The sequence below is a fragment of the Staurois parvus genome, unplaced genomic scaffold (genome assembly GCF_062004578.1).
Source record: "Staurois parvus isolate SC_StPar_1 unplaced genomic scaffold, SC_StPar_1.0 ptg000715l, whole genome shotgun sequence".
NCBI lineage: Eukaryota > Metazoa > Chordata > Amphibia > Anura > Ranidae > Staurois > Staurois parvus.
Window position 1 is genome coordinate 10,943,985 of NW_028318511.1, and position 24,460 is coordinate 10,968,444.

Below are 24,460 nucleotides of genomic sequence, written 5' to 3' on the forward strand. Positions count from 1 at the left end.
GAAATGACTATAATACACTCTTCTCAAGTGTGAATGCAGGCTTATATACACACACGTATATATATATATATATATATATATATATATATATATATACACATATATAATTTAAAAAAACTATTCATAAATAAGAAGTTTAAAATGGTAACACGTACTAGTCAGATTAATTACATCATGCTGTTCTCTTATACATGGATGACTGAAAAATATTGAAAAGAACTCTATTTAGTTTAAAAGCCATTGTTTTAAAACAAATGCACAGTTTGTGCTGCATAGCTGTGCCTAGGGATTTCACAACCTGATACAATGGCAGTAACACCTGACTCCAGTAAAGACCAATCCATTAGTACAGTACAAGTATAGTTTTCCTATTAATCATGTGGTAGCACCACATACCATATGTGCTCTGGGGACTTTATCTGCAGGAAAGCTTAATCTACAACAAAGAAAGGGAAACCACCCATCAGGTACACAGACCCACAATAAAAGGATTATTTCCTTCCTACTGTAAACCCTTTATCTGCCAAAAGGTGTATCTAATTTAAAGATTAGAAAAAGAAATCCTGAAATTATACTTCACGCTGACCATCCACTGCCTATTTTCAGTGTTTCATTTAAAGGTTTAGGTGTATATTATTGTGAATTTAAAGTTATTTTTTTTAAATAACAAACATATCATACTTACCTGCTCTGTACAGTGGTTTTGCACAGGGCAGCCTCGATCCTTCTTTTCTCACTTCCCCTGCCTGCACTCCTGGTTTCTTCTCTTTTCCGTGTGTCAACATAGGAAGCCGCTTTCTAAGGTGGCACGTGTGTAGGCCCGACCTCGTCGGGCCCAATGCTGTGTGCCCATGACACACACAGTGCAGCTCAGCTCCACTCCCTACTTCCCCGTTACTGGAATTCGAGCCAACGGCTCCCGCTGCCCTCACGGAGTCCAGTGAGGAGGAAGAGAGTGGAGAGAGTTGCTCTTGGCCATAGCACTGGATCAGGCTCAGGTAAGTATTTGGGGGGCTGGGGGGAGAGCTGACAATAGAAGGTTTTTTACCTTAATGCAGAGAATGCATTAAGGTAAAACACCTTCAACCTTTACAACCACTTTAAAATGATTGTAAACCCATTTTTTCTTTAAATAACAATGTCATACTTGCCTGCTCTGTGCAGTGGAGCAGCCCTGATCCTCCACTCGGGTCTCCCTCCGGTGCCCCTGACTCCTCCCTCCTGCTGAGTGCATGCCACTTGCTTTGGGGGCACTCGTGTGGGTTCGTTCCTGAGCTGTGGTCTGTGTGTCCATTGACACCCAGAGCCCTGTGCTGCGCTCCGTCTTCACTGGCTTTGATTGACAACAGCTGTAGCCAATGGCTCCCACTGCTGGCTCTGAGCTTATGAAGAGGGAGAGAGCTGAGAGAGCTGCTGCTCTGGTGCACATCGCTGGATCAAGATCGGGCTCAGGTACGTATAAGGAAGGGGGGGAGGGGGCGTTGCACTCAGGTTTTTTACTTTTCCACTCACAATGTAAAAAAATTAAACTCACCAGTTACAAAAACTGTCAATAAATCCAAGCGCAGTAAAGAGCCATCCATATCTGGAAATGTAATGCTTAAAATATGAGCACCTCACTGCTGCTGTGTTAACACCCGTATAGTGAATCCAAGGGCATCAAAGAAAACAGCACTGTGACAGTGACTGTACTTTAAACCTCACTAGGAGGTGTATCTTTATTGTAACAAGAGTCAGTGAAGATCACAAGGGAAAGCCTAAGCCAGGGTGGACGGCCCGTCCACTCCAATGAGGTTGTATGAGACAGAGAGTCCTCCTGTCACTAACAGTGGACCACGTGACCGAGGCGGCCCGGAATGACGTCACCTCGGTCTACGGAGGAAGCGGGAGGGAGGATCCCGCCTTGGACCGCAAGTCGAAGATGGAGGCCGGTAACCTATCAAGTCACCTGTAGCTGCTGACTTTTACAAAACAGCCACTCACCTGTCCCACAATCCCATGATGTCCTCCTTGCAGCCTGTTTCACTGGCCGTCCTGTGTTCAAGACAGCGTCATCTTCAGTGTGGGCACCTGGCTGTGACAGCTTGTGGCTTCACAGCCGGGTGCCCACTGCGCTTGCACAAGAAGCGCTGCTCTTCTTGAATGGCCCCGTAGGCTTCTGGGACCTGTCACATGTCCCAGAAGACTACGGGGAGGGAGGGTAGGAGGACAACTTCCACTTCCAATCGCCTAGGCGATTGCAGCAGAAGTGGGAGCGGGTACATGTGTCAGTTTTGGGTACTTGCTCCCCCCCCCGCTCCCCAAAGGTGCAAATCCTTAATGGGAGCGGGGGACCAGTCTTTAAAGCTGAACTTCCCCTTTCGGGCGGAACTCTGCTTTAATGTAGACAAAGCATTAAGGGAAAAACCTTCAGTCTTTAAAACCACTTTAAAGTAAAACTTTTAATTGTACAGTCTTTTTAGTTTTGGCATAGCCTCTGTGTTTTTTGTTTTTTCTCTCTCAATTAAGCAAAAGTGTATATCACTAGCTCATCTTCTACTCCTCTTGCCACCCACAAAATGCATATAATGGAAGCTTTAATGCCCACACGCTGCACATATGAGTCCATGCTATCCCTCCAGTCTATCCTGAACTCAGCGGCTAGACTCATCCACCTCACCAACCGCTCGACATCTGCTACCCCCCTCTGCAAATCCCTTCACTGGCTCCCGATTGCCCAACGCATTAAATTCAAATTACTAACTCTGACATACAAAGCCATTCACAACGCTTCCCCAAACTACCTAACTGACCTGATACCCAAATACCACCCTACCCGTGCCCTTTGCTCCTCACAAGACCTCCTACTCTCCAGCTCCCTGGTCTCCTCCTCCCACGCCCGACTGCAGGACTTCCCCCATCCTCTGAAACTCCCTATCCCAATCCATCAGACTGTCACCTACCCTCCTCACCTTCAGGTGCACCCTGAAAACCCATCTCTTCAAGGAAGCCTACCCCACCCTCACCTAACAACCGATCTCCTCCACTCCTCCTACCACTCCATCCCCCACAGCCACTTCCTCTTGTACCACTATCCCCCTCTCCTAGATTGTAAGCTTGAAAGAGCAGGGCCCTTGAACCCCTCATGTATTGTATTGTACTTTATTGTCTCATGTTCTGTCCCCCTCACTAATGTACAGCGCTGAGCAAACCCTTTGGCGCTATATAAACACTGTATAATAATAATAATGAATGGCAGTGGTTGCTGTGCTCTGTGCGCGTTCACTGCTGGCTCCTGGCACAGAGACTGAGCTGTCAAAGACAGCCATAGTCTCTAGCAACAAATATGAAAGCCAATCACAGTGATCAAGCAGACCTTCTCGCCCACAGGTGTAATAGCCCAGCAAAAAGGATGACAGGGCTGGGCAGGAACGGGAAAATCTCCTATGTAAATGGCCTTTTTATCTTACTTTAAAGTGGAACTAAAGAAACTTAGAGACAACACTGGCATCTTCGACTGTGTGATGTTTTTCACCTGTCTTCATTGGCTGGCACAAGATGACATCACTCCTTCGGATGCTCAGGAGGCTGTCATTTCAGCACTCAGAGATTGCCCCCACGCTGTAAACTGAGATTTGCATGCACAGCTCAGTTTACAGCACCAGAGAAGAAAACAGGCAGGCAGGTAGAGGCCTTTTATTTGCAGAAGAGATATTCCATGTCTTTTCTGCAATAAAGGCTGTCCACTTGCTGTTTCTTACAGCGAAACTTCAGCTCCACTTTAAGCTGCAGTTACATGACACCCAAGTGTTCATCTCTTTTGTTTACTTCCTGCTTGGGTAATTCTTCAAGTGTCCACATCAGCTCCTGCATGGCGTGGACACTTCCTATTGGATGTCCATCATCTAAGTATCCAAAAAACATCAGCAGAGGGGAGTTCAGGAACCACTGATCTCAGACTTCATGGTACCAAAGGATTTCTGGTCCTCTACACCCAGAATGATGGTGGCAGCAAAGGACCTAGAGATGGGACTAGAGTGAACATTGCTTGCTTCACAAGGTGAAGGAAAAAAGTGGAACTTTAATGCAGAACTAAACTCCATGATGCTTACCTGCCTTCAATGGTCCGGCGTTGGCATCTTCTACCCAGGTTCTTGCCTTGCCTTGCTGTGCCAAGCTGCAGCCACTCTCATTGGCCAGCGCACGATGTGCAATCATCCCACACAGGCGTTGTGCTCGATTGTAGATTGAGATCAGCTTGCGCAGATTCCACAGAGGACAGCAAGAAGGAAGACAACCGATTTTGTTGCAACAATGAGCCTGTCTGCTCGCAGTTTTCAAAAGTGCCACTTTAGATTCGCTTTAAGCTACTTTACTGGTCATGAATATGACATTTCAGAGCTCTTTCCATCAGTTACTTTATCAGGCGCCAGGTAGCTGATATAAAGAATTCAGAAATGTAATTGAGGGGAATTTAATAAAATTGTAGTAGACAGAATCTGGAGCAGTTTTGTATTGAAACCAATCAGCTTATTCCGTTAAGCTTTAAAAATAAGATTAGCTGACTGGTTGCTATGCACAACTACTCCAGATTCTGGCTGCTCAAGCCTTAGTCAATTCCCTTCACTGTATCATTCTGACTAATAACAAAGCTTAAAGTGGAATTTTTGAAAGATTTTGAGCAGGCACCATGTTACGCCTCTTCTGCAATACCACACACTTACCTACCTGCAAGCAGTCTTCTATTGAATGCACACTGCATACCCAGGTGCCAATCTAGCGACTGAAACCAGAAGATGACAGCGGCTGGCAAGGGAACCATTGTATCACTGGAAGGCATGGATATTTCTGGGGGTTTAGTTCCAATAATCCCACCAGCTGATTGAAAAAAAAGTCTATTTATGGCCAGCATTAGGCTGAATTCACGCCTGAGCGTAGAGATTTACTAGCTTTTTTATTTGAGAGTTTTTGAGCCTTTTTAGAAGTGTATTATAAGCATTTTAGAAGCTTATTACAGGCCTTTTACAGCTTGGCCTTTTTGTTTAGCCAATAGGAAGCACTAGGTGGAGGAGAGGGGGCGGAAATTAGAAATGGAGAGCTGCTGTTTTAACAAGGAAAGCTAACAAAATCCTCGAAAACGCTGAAGTCACACATTTTTCTGGCGTTTCTATTGATGTCTATAGGGCCAAAAACACTTGTAATTTGCCAAAAAGAAGCTCATGTGCTTTTAGCTTCAGACGACAGAATGCTCAAATGTGAACAGGGGCCATTGAAATGAATGTGATTTGTCTTGTTGAGTGTTTTAGAGCTACAAGCTTCAAGCAAACAATTTCTTGGGTGTGAATGCAGCCTAATGCAGGCCATACATGGGTCAAATTTTGAACAAATTTTCTTTAGATAATTGGAAATTTTGTGCATTTCGTAATCTGATGGTGCCACCATTGATTTCGAAATTCAACCAACCAAACCTTCAATTTCACCTCATGTTGCTACAGAAAAAATTTTTGTGGCAAAGAATTTTCCTTTCTTTTCAGGTCATCGATTCAAAATTTGTTTGTTTTTAAAAGAATTTCCAACATGCCCGATCACTCAAATTTGATGGTCAGATGAAAATCGGCCGTTTCTGTGACCCACTAATGGTGCAAAATTCGAACAAAAATTCTTAGAAAAGATTTTCAAAAGAAAATTCTTTTGGAATTCGACCCATGTATGGCTAGCTTTAGACATACGTGCAAGAAATGGAAGATGGTGGGGGTGCAGTTGTCAGAAAAGCAGTTGACAGGAAAGCGCATACAACAGTAAAACACTGTCAGATGATCTAACCATTTATTACTTGACTGAAAATACTGTATGTATTTTTGTTTTTGTCTGCACCCCCCCTTGGAAAGACTTCTATCCTTTCCTGTTAGGTACACAGACTGCAATCACAACCCTGACAGGGGTTCTAGGCCTTCCTCAATCCATCCAAAATGAAAAAGAATACTCTAGCTGGTGCTGGGTTTTAAAGAGAAAGTAGTAGTTTTGGTTTAAAGTGGCTGTAAAGGCAGGACATTTTTTCAAGCTTAATGCATTCCCTTAATTAAAGTAAAAAATGTCCCGGCATTTGTATCGCCCCCTCTCCCCCAACTTACCTATTTCAATACAACACTGTACCTATCTGCAGCGATGCTCTCCTCACAGGACACAGAGGCAGCAGCAGGAGCCATTGGCTCCTGCCACTGTCAATTAAATTCTATAAGGAGGGAGAAGGGGTCAGGGCCGGGCAGTGCTGTGGTTTGTGTCTATGGATGCACACAGCCCGGCTCAGGAGCAAGCCCGCAGGTGTACCGCTATAGGAAATGGCTTCTAATTAAGGTGCCCATAGAGGAGAAGGAGCCAAAAGCACCAGTGGAGGACCCCAGAAGAGGAGGTCCGGGGTAACTATAACATGTTGATTATTAACTAAATAAATATCTATCTATCTATCTATCTATCTCGTTTACAGCCGTTTTAATTTTTGCATCTGATTTATGCATTTTAAAATTATATTTTATATCTTTAGTTACTGTTTATCTTTAAAAAGAAAAAATGAATACAATAGGCGTCCATTAGACACATTATAGGCTTTCTAAAAAGGGAATGCAACAATCATTATTTCCTTTTGGTCTCTGTAAACTGAAATTCATATGGAGCCGTTCAGAGCAGAGAGAGGACACAATAATGATAGTTCTCTTTGGTTTGGATAATTCTTGTAAAATGCTTTTTAAAAAGATTAGGGATGATGGCACACCTTTGACCTTGTCACTGCCAACAACTCACCAATGACAGTATTGCAAGAAAGTTATTGGCTGGATAAGAGAGGCATCATTGGATTCATTACCAACAGAAATGCTGCAGAATGCCACATTGCAGTGAAAGCTATGCCTCACTCATCAAGACAGCGACACAATGACCATTGCAAACTGGCATTTCTCCTCCTTACCATGTGCTGACTAGTGATCATGCCACTATCATGTTGTTGCCGGCACTAGAATCCTATGTATGACATGGACCTAGGGCATCAATCCAACTAAAATTGATATTTCCGTTTTTAGGAAACTCTTCAAAGTTATAGTGATTGTAAAATAAAAAGTGTTTTTAAATAATAAACATATTATACTTACTTGCTCTGTGCAATTGTTTTGCACAGAGTGGCCCATAACCTCCTGTTCTGGGGTTTCTGCTGGTGCTCCTCCCCCCTTGTGCTTGCTATGGAGACACTTTTGCAGCTTTACTGCCAAGCCGGGCTATGTGCATCTGTTGTCCCCCTGCTCTCTCATCACTGGATTTGATTGACAGCAGAAAAAGGCAATGGATCCAGCTGCTGCCTCCATGTCCAGTGAGGAGAAAGAGAGAAGACAGTGACGATGCTCTCAGGCACAGCATAGATTATTATTATTATACAGTATTTATTATACAGTAGATGGACTAAGGTAAGTCTTTAGTGGGGCTGGGAGTGGAGCTGACCATGAAAGATTATTTATCTTATGCAGAGAATGCATTAAAGTCAAAATTAAGGTTAAACCTTTACAACTTTGAAAAGAAGGAATACTCAAGAGTGTAGGTGAGCTTAAAAGTGTCTAGGCGCCTAAGATGCATCAGGGCATTTTTTTCTGCTAAAATGCTCCCCTCCTGAACATGCAAGTGATGTTTTTTTCTGCCTGTATATGCCTACGTGTGCATGGACACATGAGCTAACATGGAGGGGCATTTAGAGCTTGAAAAAAAAAACTTCAAAATGTCCTTATAGCTGCATGTTTGATGCCCAGTGTGCATGAGGCCTTACAGTAGTTCTAAGACTAAACCTTTTTTTTAAGTTATTGCAAGGAATGTATTAAGGTAAAAAAACTACCTACCTGTCCTAGCCCTCCTGCCTCTATACATTTATATCAGGTACTTATATAGCGCCGTCTATTTATGCAGCGCTTTACACATATATATACAGTGGGGCAAAAAAGTATTTAGTCAGCCACCAATTGTGCAAGTTCTCCCACTTAAAAAGATGAGAGAGGCCTGTAATTGGCATCATAGGTAGACCTCAATTATGAGAGACAAAATGAGAAAAAAAATCCAGACAATCACATTGGCTGATTTGGAAAGAATTTATTTGCAAATTATGGTGGAAAATAAGTATTTGGTCAATATGAAAAGTTCATCTCAATACTTTGTTATATATCCTTTGTTGGCAATGACAGAGGTCAAACGTTTCCTGTAAGTCTTCACAAGGTTGGCACACACTGTTGCTGGTATGTTGGCCCATTCCTCCATGCAGATCTCCTCTAGAGCAGTGATGTTTTGGGGCTGTCGCTGGGCAACACTTTCAACTCCCTCCAAAGGTTTTCTATGGGGTTGAGATCTGGAGACTGGCTAGGCCACTCCAGGACCTTGAAATGCTTCCTACGAAGCCACTCCTTCGTTGCCCTGGCGGTATGTTTGGGATCATTGTCATGTTGGAAGACCCAACCACGTTTCATCTTCAATGCCCTTGCTGATGGAAGAAGGTTTGCACTCAAAATCTCACGATACATGGCCCCATTCATTCTGTCCTGTACATAGATCAGTCGTCCTGGTCCCTTTGCGGAGAAACAGACCCAAAGCATGATGTTGCCACCCCCATGCTTCACAGTAGGTATGGTGTTCTTTGGATGCAACTCAGCATTCTCTCTCCTCCAAACACGACGAGTTGTGTTTCTACCAAACAGTTCTATTTTGGTTTCATCTGACCATATGATATTCTCCCAATCCTCTTCTGGATCATCCAAATGCTCTCTAGCAAACTTCAGACGGGCCCGGACATGTACTGGCTTAAGCAGGGGGACACTTCTGGCACTGCAGGATCTGAGTCTCTGGTGGCATAGTGTGTTACTGATGGTAGCCTTTGTTACGTTGGTCCGAGCTCTCTGCAGGTCATTCACTAGGTCCCCCCGTGTGGTCCTGGGATTTTTGCTCACCGTTCTTGTGATCATTTTGACTCCACGGGGTGAGATCTTGCGTGGAGCCCCAGATCGAGGGAGATTATCAGTGCTCTTGTATGTCTTCCATTTTCTAATTATTGCTCCCACAGTTGATTTGTTCACACCAAGCTGCTTGCCTATTGCAGATTCAGTCTTCCCAGCTTGGTGCAGGTCTACAATTCTGTTTCTGGTGTCCTTCGCCAGCTCTTTGGTCTTCACCATAGTGGAGTTTGGAGTGTGACTGTTTGAGGTTGTGGACAGGTGTCTTTTATACTGATAACAAGTTCAAACAGGTGCCATTGATACAGGTAATGAGTGCAGGACAGAGGAGCCTCTTAAAGAAGAAGGTACAGGTCTATGAGAGCCAGAAATTTTGCTTGTTTGTAGGTGACCAAATACTTATTTTCCACCATAATTTGCAAATAAATTCTTTCCAAATCAGCCAATGTGATTGTCTGGATTTGTTTTCCTCATTTTGTCTCTCATAGTTGAGGTCTACCTATGATGCCAATTACAGGCCTCTCTCATCTTTTTAAGTGGGAGAACTTGCACAATTGGTGGCTGACTAAATACTTTTTTGCCCCACTGTATTGTACATTCACATCAGTCCCTAACCCTCAAGGGGCATACAATCTACGTCCCTAACTCACATTCATACATATACTAGGGACAATTTAGACAGGATCCAATGAACCTACCAGCATGTCTTTGGAGTGTGGGAGGAAATGGAGTACCTGGAGGAAACCCACACAGGCACAGGGAGAACATGCAAACTCCAGGCAGATGGTGCAATGGCTGGGATTCGAACCAACAACCCTAGTGCTGCCAGGTGGAAGTGCTAACCATTTAGCCACTGTGCTGCCCAAACACTTACCTAAGTCCTCTGACTATCCAGTGTTGTGGCCAGCTGAAGCTCTTCTCTCCTCTCTTCCTGCTCTTACAGACTACTTCTGCTGCTGTCAATCAAACCTTGTGAGGAGGGATTGTGGGGGGGGGGGGGTTCTCTGTCTATGAACACATGCAGACTTGATTGGGAGCACAGCCACACATGACTTTCTATGGGAGCACTCAGAAGAGAGGAGGAGTGGACAGTGCTGGTGGGGACCAGTGAAGAGGTAAGAGGCCACTCTGTGCAATATCATTGTACAGAGCAGATAAGTATATCATCTTTATATTTTCATAAAAAATTAACCTTTATAACCACTTTTAGCTTCAAAGAAGGACCAAAGCCTCTTGCCCATGACTCATGCTACAGTAAAGGCCTGAAATATTTCCACCCCTGCATTTCTGTCAGATAATGCACCACTTTGCACAGACAATTGTTGCAATCACAGATGTTTAGGCATTTTCATGTTTATTTCTTTTGTTTGCATTGGTATGACACAAAAAAGTGGAGAAACAAAAAGCCAAATCTGGCACGTTCCACGCAAAATTCCAAAAATGAACTGTACAAAATTATTGACACCATCTCAAAATTGTAAGAAAAAATTGCATTCCAAGTTTCTGATGCTCCTGTAATTTGTAAATACACTCACATGCATCAATTAACAGGTGCTGACAATATAGATATAACACCAGCAACCAGTTAAAATGGTCAAACATTTACTCAACCTTTCTGTTGTGTGTCTCTGTGTGCCACATGGAGCATGGAGAAGAGAAAAAGCAGCAAAGAATTGTCTGAGGATTTGAGAACAAAAATTGTGGAAAAGCATGGATAATCACAAGGTTACAAGTCCATCTCCAGAGATCTTAATATTCCTGTGTCCACTGTGCATAATATTGTCAAGAGGTTTACAGCCAATGGCACTGTAACTAATCTCCTTGAAAGTGGACGAAAGAGAAAAATTGATCAAAGATTGCAACAAAGGATTGTTTGAATGGTGGACAAAGAACCTTGATCAACATCCAGACAAATTCAAGCTGACCTTCAGGCACAGGCCATCTGAATGAAAAGAGATGCTATGGTAGGTAAGCCAAAATCCTTTTGAGAGAATGTGCTGTGGACAGATGAAACAAAATTACAGCTTTTTGGTAAAGCCCATCATTCTACTGTTTTCAGAAAAAACAGTTCTTTAAAGAACAGAATACAGCCCCTACAGTCACACATGGTGGGGGTTCACTGCTGTTTTGAAGTTGCTTTGTAGCTTCAGGCACTGGATGTCTTGACCATGTGCATGGCATTATGAAATCTGATGACAACCAAACAGGGGTGGGCTGACCATTTGGGAACTAGGGCACTTCCCGAGGGCTCGGGGTCAGTAGGGGCCACCATGAGATGCCCTTGGTACCTTTCATAGGCTTGTTTGGGTGTGGTTTGAGTGTGGGTAAGGACACAGGGGCCCCATGATCCCCTATTGCCCAAGAGCCCCATGAGTTGTCAGTCCACCCCTGCTACCAAAGAGTTCTGGGGTGTAATGTAGGATCCAGTGTCAGAAAGTTGGGTCTCCGTCAAAGGTCATGGACAATGACCCAAAGAACACATCAAAAAGCACCCAGAAATGGTTTAAGACAAAGCGCTAGAGAGTACTGAACTGGCCAGCAATGAGTCCAGATCTAAATCCCATAGAGTACCTGTGGAGAGATCTCAAAATATCATTTGGGAAATAGGAACCCTTTCGATTTGAGAGACCTGGAGCAGTTAGCGGAAGAAGAGTGGTCCAAAATTCCAGCAGAGAGGTGTAAGAAACTCATTGATGGTTACAGGAAGCAATTGATTTCAGTTATTTTTTGCAAAGGGTGCCAATAATTTTGTCCAGTCCATCTTTGGAGTTTTGCGTGGAATGTGTCATACTGTAGGTGTCCTTTTATCATGCATCGGTAAATGACCGCTGCTCAGTTCTCTGGCATTCTCAGGGGAGACAGTTCTCCACTGAATGCATGCTCATGAAGCGGTGTGGATCACTTCTCCTAATGAGGAGTGAAACGATCTACAAACGCTTTGAACTCTAGAGAACTCACGAGATTACAGTAAGAGATCAGTCAAACACAGTTTCCTAAGAAGCGGTAAACTACCGCTGCTTCGTTTGCTGCTCTCTCAGAGGAGACCGATCAGTACCACACTACACACACACACACCTCACACCTTCCACAGTCTTGGGGGCTCTGACTGAGGAAGAGGGAAGTCAAAAATCTTCCTCCTTCCTACTCAGTTCTCCTGGGATTGTCTCCCCGATTCTCCACTTCTGGGCTGGAGAATCTGAAGGGAGAATTTTCACACAGATCACCAGTGTAGGGCTGACATCACTTCTTCATACACTGGCCATTTCTGTTTCTGTCAGTGACAGATTCTCTGTGTGCAGAGATGATCAGCGGAGAACATGTTCTACATGTGATAACAGCCAACAGAGGACTTGAGCCAGTTGTTGGCTAACTCTGAGTCACAACTAGAGCAAAACTAAATGCACTCCTGTGACCCACATGAGAAGTATGGCCAAATGAGCTGTGGCCCTACTTCTCCTTTAAACACAATGGTCTTTCACAGGCTCATTTTGTACCAGAATACTGGTATTCCAGTCACCAGAATGCTAGTCCTTTGCACAATGCTGTCCAGTCTATCACTGCTTGCAGAAAGAAATAGCACAGGGATGACCTCATCAATGTTCTGCTGTTCCTTTATATTCTTGCCAATCCTTGGCCAAGCTGTACAGTAACTGCAGCAAAGTGAGGACACTGACCTTGTTTTGCTGTAATACAGGGGTTCCTGCTGTTACAGGGATAATCACGGTAAAAACAGTGTAAACAAAACAAATCCCAGATTACCCCCCCAGAGTAGTACAGTGTAACTATGTTGACACTGAACTACTCTGATGCAAGTATGTAAAAAATAGTAGTAAAAAAAAAGGTTAAAAAAGGTAAAAGTTTTAATAATTATTATTATCACTTTTTACATACTGTCACCAGTCAGTATCTCTGATAACCTCCACACCAGTCATATGATGACGCTTTACTGCACTGGTGACAGCACATAAAAAAAAATTGTGAAAAAAACCCACATTTTATTTAATTTCTTAATTTTCCAAAAGAAAGTGACAAAAAATTACAACTTCAAAAAACTCTTACTAAATGGATTTGTACTGTTTTGGCAGTTTAGGACCTCAAGAAACATCAGTACATCAGGATTGATCAATTTTAAAATATATATACCATAGATAACTTTCACACAGACTAAATAATATTTTTTAAAAAAGAAATGTAGCAGAATACATTTGGCCCCAATTTATGAAGAAAGATTATTTATACCACAAACTATGAAAAACATGTTTTTTTTTTTTTCAAAAGTTTTGGTATTTTTTCATTTATATTTTAATTATTTATTACAGCTACTTCTATACATGACTTTGGAGTGTGGGAGGACACCAGAGTACCTGGAGGAAACCCATGCAGGCACAGGGAGAACAGGCACACTCCATGCAGGTACTGCTGTGGTTGGGATACACTAACGACCCTAGTGCTGCTAGGCGGAAGTGCTAACCACTTAGCTACTATGCTTTATATAGCAAAGATTTTAAAACCCAGTGGTGAATAAATATTTTTGTTGCTCTATTTGTATGAAAAAAGACATAAATTTCCTTTGGGTACAGTGTTGCATGACTGAGCAATTACCAATTAAAGTAGCACAGTGCTGAATAGCAAAACATTCCCTGGTCGTGAAGGAGATACAACCTTCCAGAGGTCAAGTGGTTAACAAAACATTCTTTCATTGACACAGTACTTTAATAAGAACAAAGGTAATTGTTTTGGAACAAGTCACATGTTTTTCCACTTAGCTTTCAAGCAGATCGACATTTAGCTATGAGATCACATAAGAATAAGAATACAGTAGTGTTTATAAATGGTTTCACACATGATTCACGCAACTTTTACACATTTTCCGAATTAAAAAGGTGTGAATCTTGTGAGCTACATTTATAAATGTAAGTACTAATTCAGAAGACTATTATATCACAAGCTTACTTCTGTCTTGCATCAAAACCAAATTTATAAAAATTACAATTATTTTTCCTGTAGCCAGGCTCATAAACCAAGTATAGGGAGTGTATGGGTATGGTTGCAATTCCACCCTCTAAATACACATACTATATATATCTATATCTATATATATATATATATATATAAATCCAGCCAGGTTGGTGAATTTTCATGTTGCACAGCACTGGGTAAACTGTTGATGTGAGATAAATCCTGTATAATAATGACATATTTCACACCTATTGTGAGTGGCTGTCACTGCAAGTCTCTAGTTACTGAAAGACTTTAAAGATTTGTAATGTGTAGAAAATATCACAGTTAACAAGAAAACATAACGACCAACAACAAAGATTACATTTCACAATAAAACAATCAGATACAGTACCTTTAAGTGTATTATTGCATACCCAGCCAGGAACATGTTCTCGTGTCAGCTGCATATGGCATATGCACTAGATTCGTGGCGCAGCACACAAGATCAACAAGTTTAACCTGTCCTACTTACTTTAAACACACCTGATAACTCTTTTCTGAGAAGCTGATCTGCACCAAACGTCTTCCTTCAGGCAATCACAGCTTGACTTTTTTTCAGGCTATACAGTCCTATACTCAGAAATACTGATACATCAAACAATTTCATAGACATCAAAATAGTTACTTTTTTTATGCACCCTTTGACTTCAAAGAGTACACACTACAAGACAGCCTTTATCAGCACAATGACTTATTTACACAGGCACCTATTTACTGTAGTTGTCAATGTTATTACAGAGATAGCTGCTATCATCAGGGTCCTGGGATGAGTAGCTGCCCCATTACACACAGACCACAGGGGGCTGCTCGCTCTACACTGCCTACAGGGCACTTATACCCCCTTCCTGCCCAGGCCAATTTTCAGCTTTCAGCACTGTCACTCTTCTTGAATGACAATTGCACGGTCATGCAACACTGTACCCATATGAAATTTTTATCATTTTTTGACACAGATAGAGCTTTCTTTTGGTGGTATTTAATCACCTCTGGGTATTTTATTTTTTGCTAAACAAACCAAAAACAACTGAAAATTTTGAAAAACAAAACATTTTGTAAATAAGTGATTTTTCTCCTTCACTGATGTGCGCTAATGAGGCTGCAGTGATAGGCATGCACTGATGGGCACTGATAGGTGGCACTGATGAGAAGGCACTGGTAGGTGGCACTGATGGGCATTGACAGGCATCACTAGTGGGCACTGAAAGGCAGCATTCATATATGGCACTGATAGGTGGCACTGATAGGCGGCACTGACTGGCACTGTTAGGTGGCAATGACTGGCACTGTTAGGAGGCACTGATAGGCAGCACTGACGGGCACTGATAGGTGGCACTGACTGACACTGATAGGCAGCACTGACTGTCACTGCTAGGTGGCACTGATTGGCAGCACTGATAGGTTGCACTGACTGGCACTGATAGGTGACACTGAAAGGCAGCTCAGATGGGCACTGATATGTGGCATTAATGTGCACTGGAAGGCACTGATGTGTGGCATTGATGTGGCACTGATGGGCACTGGCAGGTGGCATTGATGGGCACTGGCAGGTGGCATTGCTGGAGCTACACTGATCATCACGGCACACTGATCATCAGTGCCCTGATGATTAGTGTACATGTCCCCTCTGAGGGATGCCGATTACCAGCTCTCCACTCCTCACGATCTGTCAGCGTGACAGCCTGTGAGGAGAGAAATGCCGATAACTGGCATTTCCCTATTTACATGTGATCAGCTGTGATTGGACACAGCTGATCACATGACCGAGCCGACATCTTCGGCTCTTTCCGTTGATCAATGATCAGCTGTGTCCGAGGGACACAGCGCACCGCCGATCGCCGCGCTGCACAGCCCTGGAGTCGCGCATGTGCGGTTAGAATGGGAGGACATCATATGACGTCCTCCCAGAATGAGAGAACCGCCTTGCGGCCGTCATTAACTTATATGGAAGCTGCTGAGGCTGGTTTGTTGGCACAAAGCTGATTATTACTTACCCCAATGTAAGAAGCTATATTAAAATGTCTTTATACTTTAAATATATACTACATAAGTCTCATTTCTACTTTATGAGGAAAATGGAGGATTGATATCTTAAGTGAATGAAAGCCTGGAAGTGATTGCTATATACATCAAAGAACATCCAGATACGCTTGATATTACTCCCTGAGGGTAATTGCATTCAATCTCACTATTTAGAGGTGGTCATGGAGTGTTCACTGTATTAATTGGAGTGTTCACTGTATTAATTGATTTGTCTCACTTTATTTATTTGATTGATTGATTTATTTATATCATCTTATTTTATTGATAACAATTTTATTTTATTTTTTTGTTGTTGTTTGTACACTATTTTTCACTTATTGTTGGAGTGTACACAGAATGATTTTTGCATGATTCATGTGTCACCCACAGGTGAATCTGAATATATCTTTGTGCACATATTTATATATATTGTTTGCACTGATTTAGTATATACATATGTTTAAGGTATATCCATTTATATGATATTCAGAAGGTAATACACTATTATAGTTTATTTTTTCGAGGTATCACGAGGTTCGGAATGGAAAATTGAAAGTTCAACACACTGGATTGAGATACTTTTGGTGGACTATTTATTCATTCAAATTTTTTTTATTTTATTCGGATATTACTTTGGACATTTTTGTATTTTTTTGAAGTATTTTATTTTATTTTATTTATTTTTGGGTATCATTTTATTCTTGGATTAATTTATATATTTATATCATTTATTTTGTATTCTTATACATGGGTTTTTGAGTATAAGTGAAGGAAAAGGTTCATTATTTATACAGAAAGGTAGCCACTTAGCACAGGACCCGAATTACAACTACTACAGTGACTATCAGCTTCTCCAGCGAACCCTCAGGTATGAAAAATGCATACTTACATGGGCCCAAGCGGGAACAATGTAACTATGCAATAAAGATCCTACCTGGATTTCAGTTTTAGATCTGGGGGGTGGATTTTGCTGTACAGCACCAGTTGCACCATTTGGCCACCCCTTCCATCCGTCTCCTCCATTCACTGAACTTGTACTATACATTTCCAGAATGCAAAAGCATTCTGTGAATGGAGAATGGGTAAACAAATGATACAATCTACTTTCGATAAGCACAGAATACTTTGCATTCTGAGAAAGAATACTACAATTTCTGTGATTGGAGGAGTTGGGTGGAAGAGGCCAGTGAGCACACAAGTCTTTCACATTTGCAGTGGCTGATATTAACATCCGCAGCACCAGAAAATCAGCACTGTGGGGAGAACCCTGTGGCACTTTGGAGAATGTTTCTACTATGCAGTAACTAGCTGGACATGGGACACACTTTAAGTGGAGGTAAGTTATATATGTGTGCATGCATGCATGTATGTGTATGTACACATACATGCATGTGTGCACACATACATGCATAAACATACATGCATACACACACAAAAAAATATGCATACATATTTTTTCTCCTTTATGAGAATCAACCTCATTAACAGTACGACAACAATGCAGCAATCAAGAAAATAATGATATCTAAAGATACAAAAAATGGTATTAATATTTAGTAGGTCTTCTAGTTTATAAAAAAAAGTTTTTTTTTTATTAGTTTTAAAAATCAACATTTGATTACTTTACTCCCCACACCTTAATAGCTTTAGTAGAGAGAAGGTGATCAATATCAGATCTGTTTACTGGGTTTGACAAAGCTGCTGCAATTAGTTTTTCAACACCTGCAATCTTTTGTTCTCTGGCCAGATTGCGTAGAGATGTTGATTCCATTACCACCAGTGCCAAACACAGAAAGCTGGTCAAATAGCTTTTAAAAATAAATAGTAATAAAATGTAAAAAAAAGATTAAAAAATGAGTTGTGGGATAGCAACCAAAGGATCTTGAAATTAAATAAAAAAGGATGAGACAATGCCCCCTAAACAATGAATTAATCTAAACTGTAATAGGAGAAGAAAGCATTGAGCTGCTGAAAATCACACTATATAGTAATAGAATGGAAAACACCAACACTCTGCGCTGCACCTGCAGCTATGCAATGGTAGGGTATTGAGTTTGACAAAAAATACTATACCTTAAGATTACGCACAGAGGACCAGGGGCACCAGGCCAAGTCATTACACTTATAAGGAATACCGAAGGCCTGTTAACCCACACGCCAGCAAAACGAATGATGGCACTGTACAGCTGCGAGAAAAGAACCACCTTGGAGGATAAAGAAAGATACATCAATGAGGGAGCTCGACCTAAGAACCCACCCAAGCAGGGGGATTTTTAGGGGACCCCCTCTCAATGTCCATAAAAAGGTGACTAGAAAGACTAGATGTGGTTGCACAGGAGGCGATAAAAATAATCAATTGTACAACCTCCCCGCACTAACCATGAAAATATTCAATCTATCCTCTAGTCCCCCCATGAATTCAGACATGACTTTACTATATAAAGGACTGAATTTTGCCCCTTCCACCCAGCCCAATATATTTAATTTATTTAAGGATCTCAACAAGTTTGTGAGATACTTTTTCTATCATTAGGTTTGATCACAACAAAAACTCTAATAAGAATAAAAAGAATTTGGTTCTTACACCTCTAGAAGAAGCCAATAAACTGATAGATCATCAAGAACCCTTGGAACAATCTGTCCTAGATGTGCTGCAAGAATTATGGACAGATGACACTACTGAAGATTTACAGGACTCTAGTTATCTCTATCTACATGAAGCTAGAAGAAAAATCCATATGGACTTTAAACCACTCTCGAAATTTAATTCATGTCAGGATAAAGGTCCATATGTGGAAACCTTCTACTCTTTGGTCTATAATGACCTTAAGACAATATGCGCACAGAAGACTTGACCTTCCAAGAACATAGGACACTCCTAGAACTTCAGTCAAATCCCAATATTGTCATTAAGCAAGCAGATAAAGGTGGAGGAGTGGTTATACTGGACAGGAAAGACTATTTGATTGAAGCCAACAGATTATCTGACCAAAATATCTACTTGAAACTCCAAAAAGATCCATTGTGGTCCTACAAATAAGAGCTTAAAGTTTTAGTGGAGACAGCTTTTACAGAAATAATTTTAATGAAAAATCCTCCTTATACCCAGATTTTTTTCTCTATGCCTTATTTTTAGTATCTACCTAAAGTCCATAAGGACCCACTCTACCCACCAAGTAGACCAATTGTAGCATCATAGCATCAATAGATGAACTAACCAGGCTGTCGGATTATGTGGACTACTTTCTTCAGCCAATTGTCCAACAACACCTTGCTTATATATGGGACTCTAGTCATCTCCTAGAAACTCTAGATCATTATAGATAGGATAATGATTATCACTTATAATGTACAGCGCTGAGCAAACTGTTGGCGCTATATAAATCCTGTATAATAATAATAATCACTGGATTTCCCTGGATGTAACATCGCTATATACATCAATACCCCATAAAATAGGCCTTACTGCTGTAAAACACTTTCTATTCAGGTAAGACCGTCTCAATCCCACATAAGTAAGTTTTCTCTTACAGGCCATCAATTTTTTTTTATACCACAATTACTTTCAGTTTCATCGGTACTTTTTTCTCCAGACACGGGGAACTGCTATGGGTGCAAGTTTTGCCCCTAGTTATGCTGATTTATTTATGGCATACTGGGAGGATCTATTCCTTTGGGACCACAACCCATTTTCACGCCATCTGATGTACTATGGCAGGTACATAGATGACGTGATCATTATTTGGCAAGGGTATGTCAACATCATACAAGAATTCTTTACCTACTGCAATGTCAACCTGTTTGGGGTTCCATTTACCATAGTCACTGATCTCAACCAAATAATATTCCAGGATCTGCAACTATTCCACATCCAAGATACCAGGATATGCTCCCGTAAACACTTAAACACTTTAAGCCGACTGCATAAAAAAATACCTGCATAAGAAAAGATGCTTTTATGATAAATGGATTAAGAACATTCCATACAGTCAATTTTGTCGACTGAAAAACAATTACACCTCCATTGAGGACTAAAAGCTTCAAAGCCTAGTCCTCAAGCAAACATTTCTGGAAAAAGGCCACCGTGAGGAACACATAGACTAAGCTATCTTAAAATATCAATAGATGTATTCCGACAGCACTAACAGACACAAATCCAATCAACTTCCCTACAGAAAAGGCCCCTTCTTCATTACCCAGTATAACACAAAGCACTGGGTAATCAAGAGAACCCTAATGAAAAATTGGGGTATTCTTCTTAATGACCCCAAACTACAGGAACACATTTCTTCCAGCCCCAATTTAAGAAGGTGTATTTAAGAATACATGGAATATAAAAAAATATCATTGCCCCTAGCAAGATCCAAATGAGGAGTCGGGAATTCTAACTAGTTTCTTTTTACCATTATGTTTTATAAAATACATATATAGATATATAGAATTTCCCTTCTTTATTGTTGCATCATATAAATACTGTACATGACGCTAACTCACATACAATTTAATATCTCTTTTTGGTTTTTATCACTTGATATTATCTATTGGGTTGATCTTTACAATATTAATAACAAAAATAATCAAAATTTGTGTATATTTACATATCATTATCTTCTTGATTTCTGCATTGCTGTCCAATACTGTTAATGAGGTTGATTCTCATAAAGGAGAAATATGGAGGAATATGTATGCGTATATTTTTGTGTGTATGCATGTATGTGTATGCAAGTATGTGCACACATACATGTGTTCACGCATGCATGTATGTGTATGTACACATGCATCCATATAGAATTTAATATTTTTGCAATTTTATTAATTTACTAATCTTATAATGTTTATCCACGTATGTGATGGGATACCAACAAAATGTATATTTAACATTATGTCTTCTCCTGAACGCCAGAAACCTTTGCAGTCTTACTCTTCCTAAACAACGTATGCAGCATCTTTCCTCAACATGCACAACAACAAACACTACAGAGAACAGATCTGCTTCAGTTGAGCTTTAGTGCAAATCCGTCCATGAGCCAACAATTGTTTTGCTTGGTGTCTATTTAAAGCTGCGCCTCCACTGCATGGGTTAACTGCTCATTTTGTCCAAGGGGCCCCCAAAAGGCTATACTTACCCAGTCCTTCAAACCTCCCGAAAGGTAGCACTGGCATCTATCATCTTGGATAAAATATAAATCTAGGATTAAGTATTGCACTTTGGTGAATGCACAAAGCGAGGAGCCACAGCAGGCAATTCCAGATACTAAACAGACTACAGGTGACCTGTTTCCCCATCCATCTTTTTCATCTTTTACCCAGTCTGCTAATTAATCTCATCAGTCTATAACATGCACTCTCTACTCCTCCTTCTCACAGTTGTATCCTCTCTCTTCAAATTATTTTTCCTTCACCTCTCTTTTCCACCCCTTAGCCTATATATATCACCCTCACTCCTGTCTTCATTGTATTACTGCACTCATCAACTCCTGCTAATTCTGAACCCACATACTAATAAAACCTCCAGGACCCTGGGACCTGTCCCTCCATATAAGTCATACTCCCATATTACCTCTCTCACCCTTCTGCTTCTCCTAACATCTGAAGACATTTCCCCAAATCCTGGGCCGCCATGTTTTTCCTTTGACCAACACACCCAGCAACCCCTTTCCTCTAACAGCGGCCGCAGTCCACACAATCTGGTTACTATTATTCTTCTTCCTAGAACCAACCTCCAATTTCCTGTGTTCTTTAGAATGCCTGGTCTGTCTGTAACAAACTCACCTCTGTCCATGACCTTTTTATCACAAACTCCTTTAACCTACTTGCAATTATGGAAACCTGGCTTCATGAATCTGACTTTCCCTCCTCTGCTGTTCTCTCCCATGGTGGTCTCCTCTGGACTCACTCTCCTAGGCCTAGTGGGCAGAAGGGAGGTGGAGTTGGACACTTCCTATACCCTCAAAGCACTTTTCAGGTCCTTCATTCACTTTCCTCTCCTCATTTGAAGCTCACTGTATTCCTCTAGTTTATTTGAGAATTGCTGTGATCTTTTGGCCTCCTGGACTGGTATAAAGCTTTCTTGATGACTTCTCTGCCTGGCTGCCTAACTTTCTCTCTTCTGAAATTCCTACAATTATTCTCAGTGACTTCAACATCCCCATTAACCTTAACACTCCTGCTACTTCTAAACTTTTTGAGCCTAACCACTTCTTTTGATCTAAAATAATGGACACATGCGTCTACTCACTCTATTGGTAACTGCTTCATCCTTGTATTCTCCTACCTAAGCACTCCTTGCAACCTCACCAATTTTCCTTTTCCTCTCTCTGATCACTCCCTTATTACCTTCACTCTCTCCTTCACTTCCTCCTCCTCGTCTTCCAACTACCGAACAGTTACTCATAGAAACCTTCACTATCTTAACACTTCTCTTATTTCTTCTGCAACAGATTGTCTCTATGACAAAATCTCAGCCCTGTTCTGCCCCAACCTGGCCACTTCTGTCTACAACAGTACACTGTCATCCACCCTGGACACATTGGCCCCCCTCACTACACACAGAATTAGGCCACGACCTCTACAGCCCTGGCAAACAGACAATACCAGATGCCTCAAAAAACATAGCCATGCTCTTGAGCGTTTAAGACCCAGCAAGACTTAGACCAATATAAATCTGCCCTTCAAAAATACAATTCCTGTCTCCACACTGCCAAACAGACCTATTTTATTACTCTCATTAACAGCCTCTCAAGCAGTCCCCGTCAACTATTTTCTACCTTTAACTCTCTACTTTGTCCTTCATTACCTCCACCCACTAACTCACTCACTGCCCAGGAGATTGCTAATCACTTCAAAAATAAGATTTTCCCAATTCATGATGAGATCTCCACTGTACAGATATCTCCCTCACCTTACACTCCTTGTCCACCTGCACAATACATTGTTTAACCCAGTGTCTATAGAGGAAGTTGGTAAACTTTTTTCTAAAGACCACCTAACCACCTGTCCCCTGGACCCTGTTCCTTTGCAAATACTACGGTCACCCTTTGGCTCTATCTTTCATTCTTTAACTCATATGTTCAGTCTCTCACTTTCTACTGGCATTTTCTGCAAGCCTCTAAAACATGCGCTAGTTACCCCGATACTTAAAAATGCCTCACTGAACCCGACGAATTTTAGCAACCTAAGACCCATCTCCTTACTTCCTTTTGCCTCAAAACTCCTTGAACGTCTAGTCTACCACTGGCTGAGTTGGCACCTCATTGAGAATAACCTTCTCGATCCCCTTCAGTCTGGATTCACCCACAACACTCAACAGAAACTGTTCTCCTAAAACTTACAAATGACTTACTAACAGCTAAAACCAATGGTCACTGTTCCATACTCTTACTCTTGGACCTCTCCACTGCCTTTGACACAGTTGACCACCCCCTCCTCCTCAAAAAACTTTATTTACTTGGCCTCCGTGACTGTTCTCTCCTTTGATTTGAATTGTGCCTATCTCACAGCACCTTCAGTGTCACTTACAGTTGCAAGAAAAAGTATGTGAACCCCTTGGGATTACGTGGAGTTTTGCATGAATTTGGCATAAAATGTGTTCTGAACGTCATCTAAGTCACAACAATAGAAGAACACAGTCTGCTGAACATAATACTACACAAACATTAGATGTTACCATGGTTTAATTGCACATAACATGTAAACATTCACAGTGCAGGGAGGAAAAAGTATGCGAGGCCCTAGCTTAATGACTTCTCCCAGAGCTAATTGGAGCCAGGAGTGAGCCAACCTTGACTCCAATCAGTGCGATGATATTGGATGTGTTGCTGACAGCTGTCCTGCCCTTAAAAAACACACACCTGTTTTGGGTTTACTGGTTTCAAGAAGCACTGTCTGATGTGAACCATGCCTCGCAGAAAAGAGCTCTCAGAAGACCTACGATCAAGAATTGTTGATTGCATGAAGTTGGAAAGGGTTACAAAAGTATCTCCAAAAGCCTTGATGTTCATGTGTCCACGGTAAGACAGACTGTCTACAAATGGAGAAAGTTTAGCACTGTTGCTACTCTCCCTAGGTGTGGTCGTCCTGTAAAACTGACTGCAAGAGCACAGCGCAGAATGCTGCATGAGGTAAAGAAGAATCCCAGAGTGTCAGCTAAAGACCTACAGAAATATCTGGCACATGCTAACATTTTTGTTGACACATCTACAATAAGGAAAACATTAAACAAGAATGGAGTACTTGGGAGGACACCACGGAGGAAGCCATTGCTGCCTCAGAGCCTGGACGGATTGTTGTCATTGATGGGAAAATGAATTCCAGAGTTTATCAAGACATTTTGCAGGAAAACCTACGACCATCTGTCTGCCAACTGAAGCTCCGCAGAGGATGGGTGATGCAACAGGACAATGACCCAAAGCATACAAGTAATTCAACAAAACAATGGCTGCAACAGCACAGAATATGCCTTCTGGAGTGGCCCAGTCAGAGTCCTGACC

General features: G+C 41.5%; 1 protein-coding gene across 3 annotated transcripts in view; it reads right to left on the reverse strand.

Annotated features, from left to right (window-relative positions):
• The window catches only part of LOC149445672 (synaptotagmin-1-like), a 102,908-nt gene extending 88,521 nt beyond the window's left edge, over positions 1 to 14,387 (reverse strand). For all 3 annotated transcript variants that reach the window (XR_016306373.1, XM_089653601.1, XM_089653600.1), the window contains exon 1: positions 14,305 to 14,387. The gene's annotated coding sequence lies outside the window, so the exon portion shown is untranslated. The remainder of the gene's footprint in view (positions 1 to 14,304) is intronic.
• Positions 14,388 to 24,460: the final 10,073 nt, after the last annotated feature.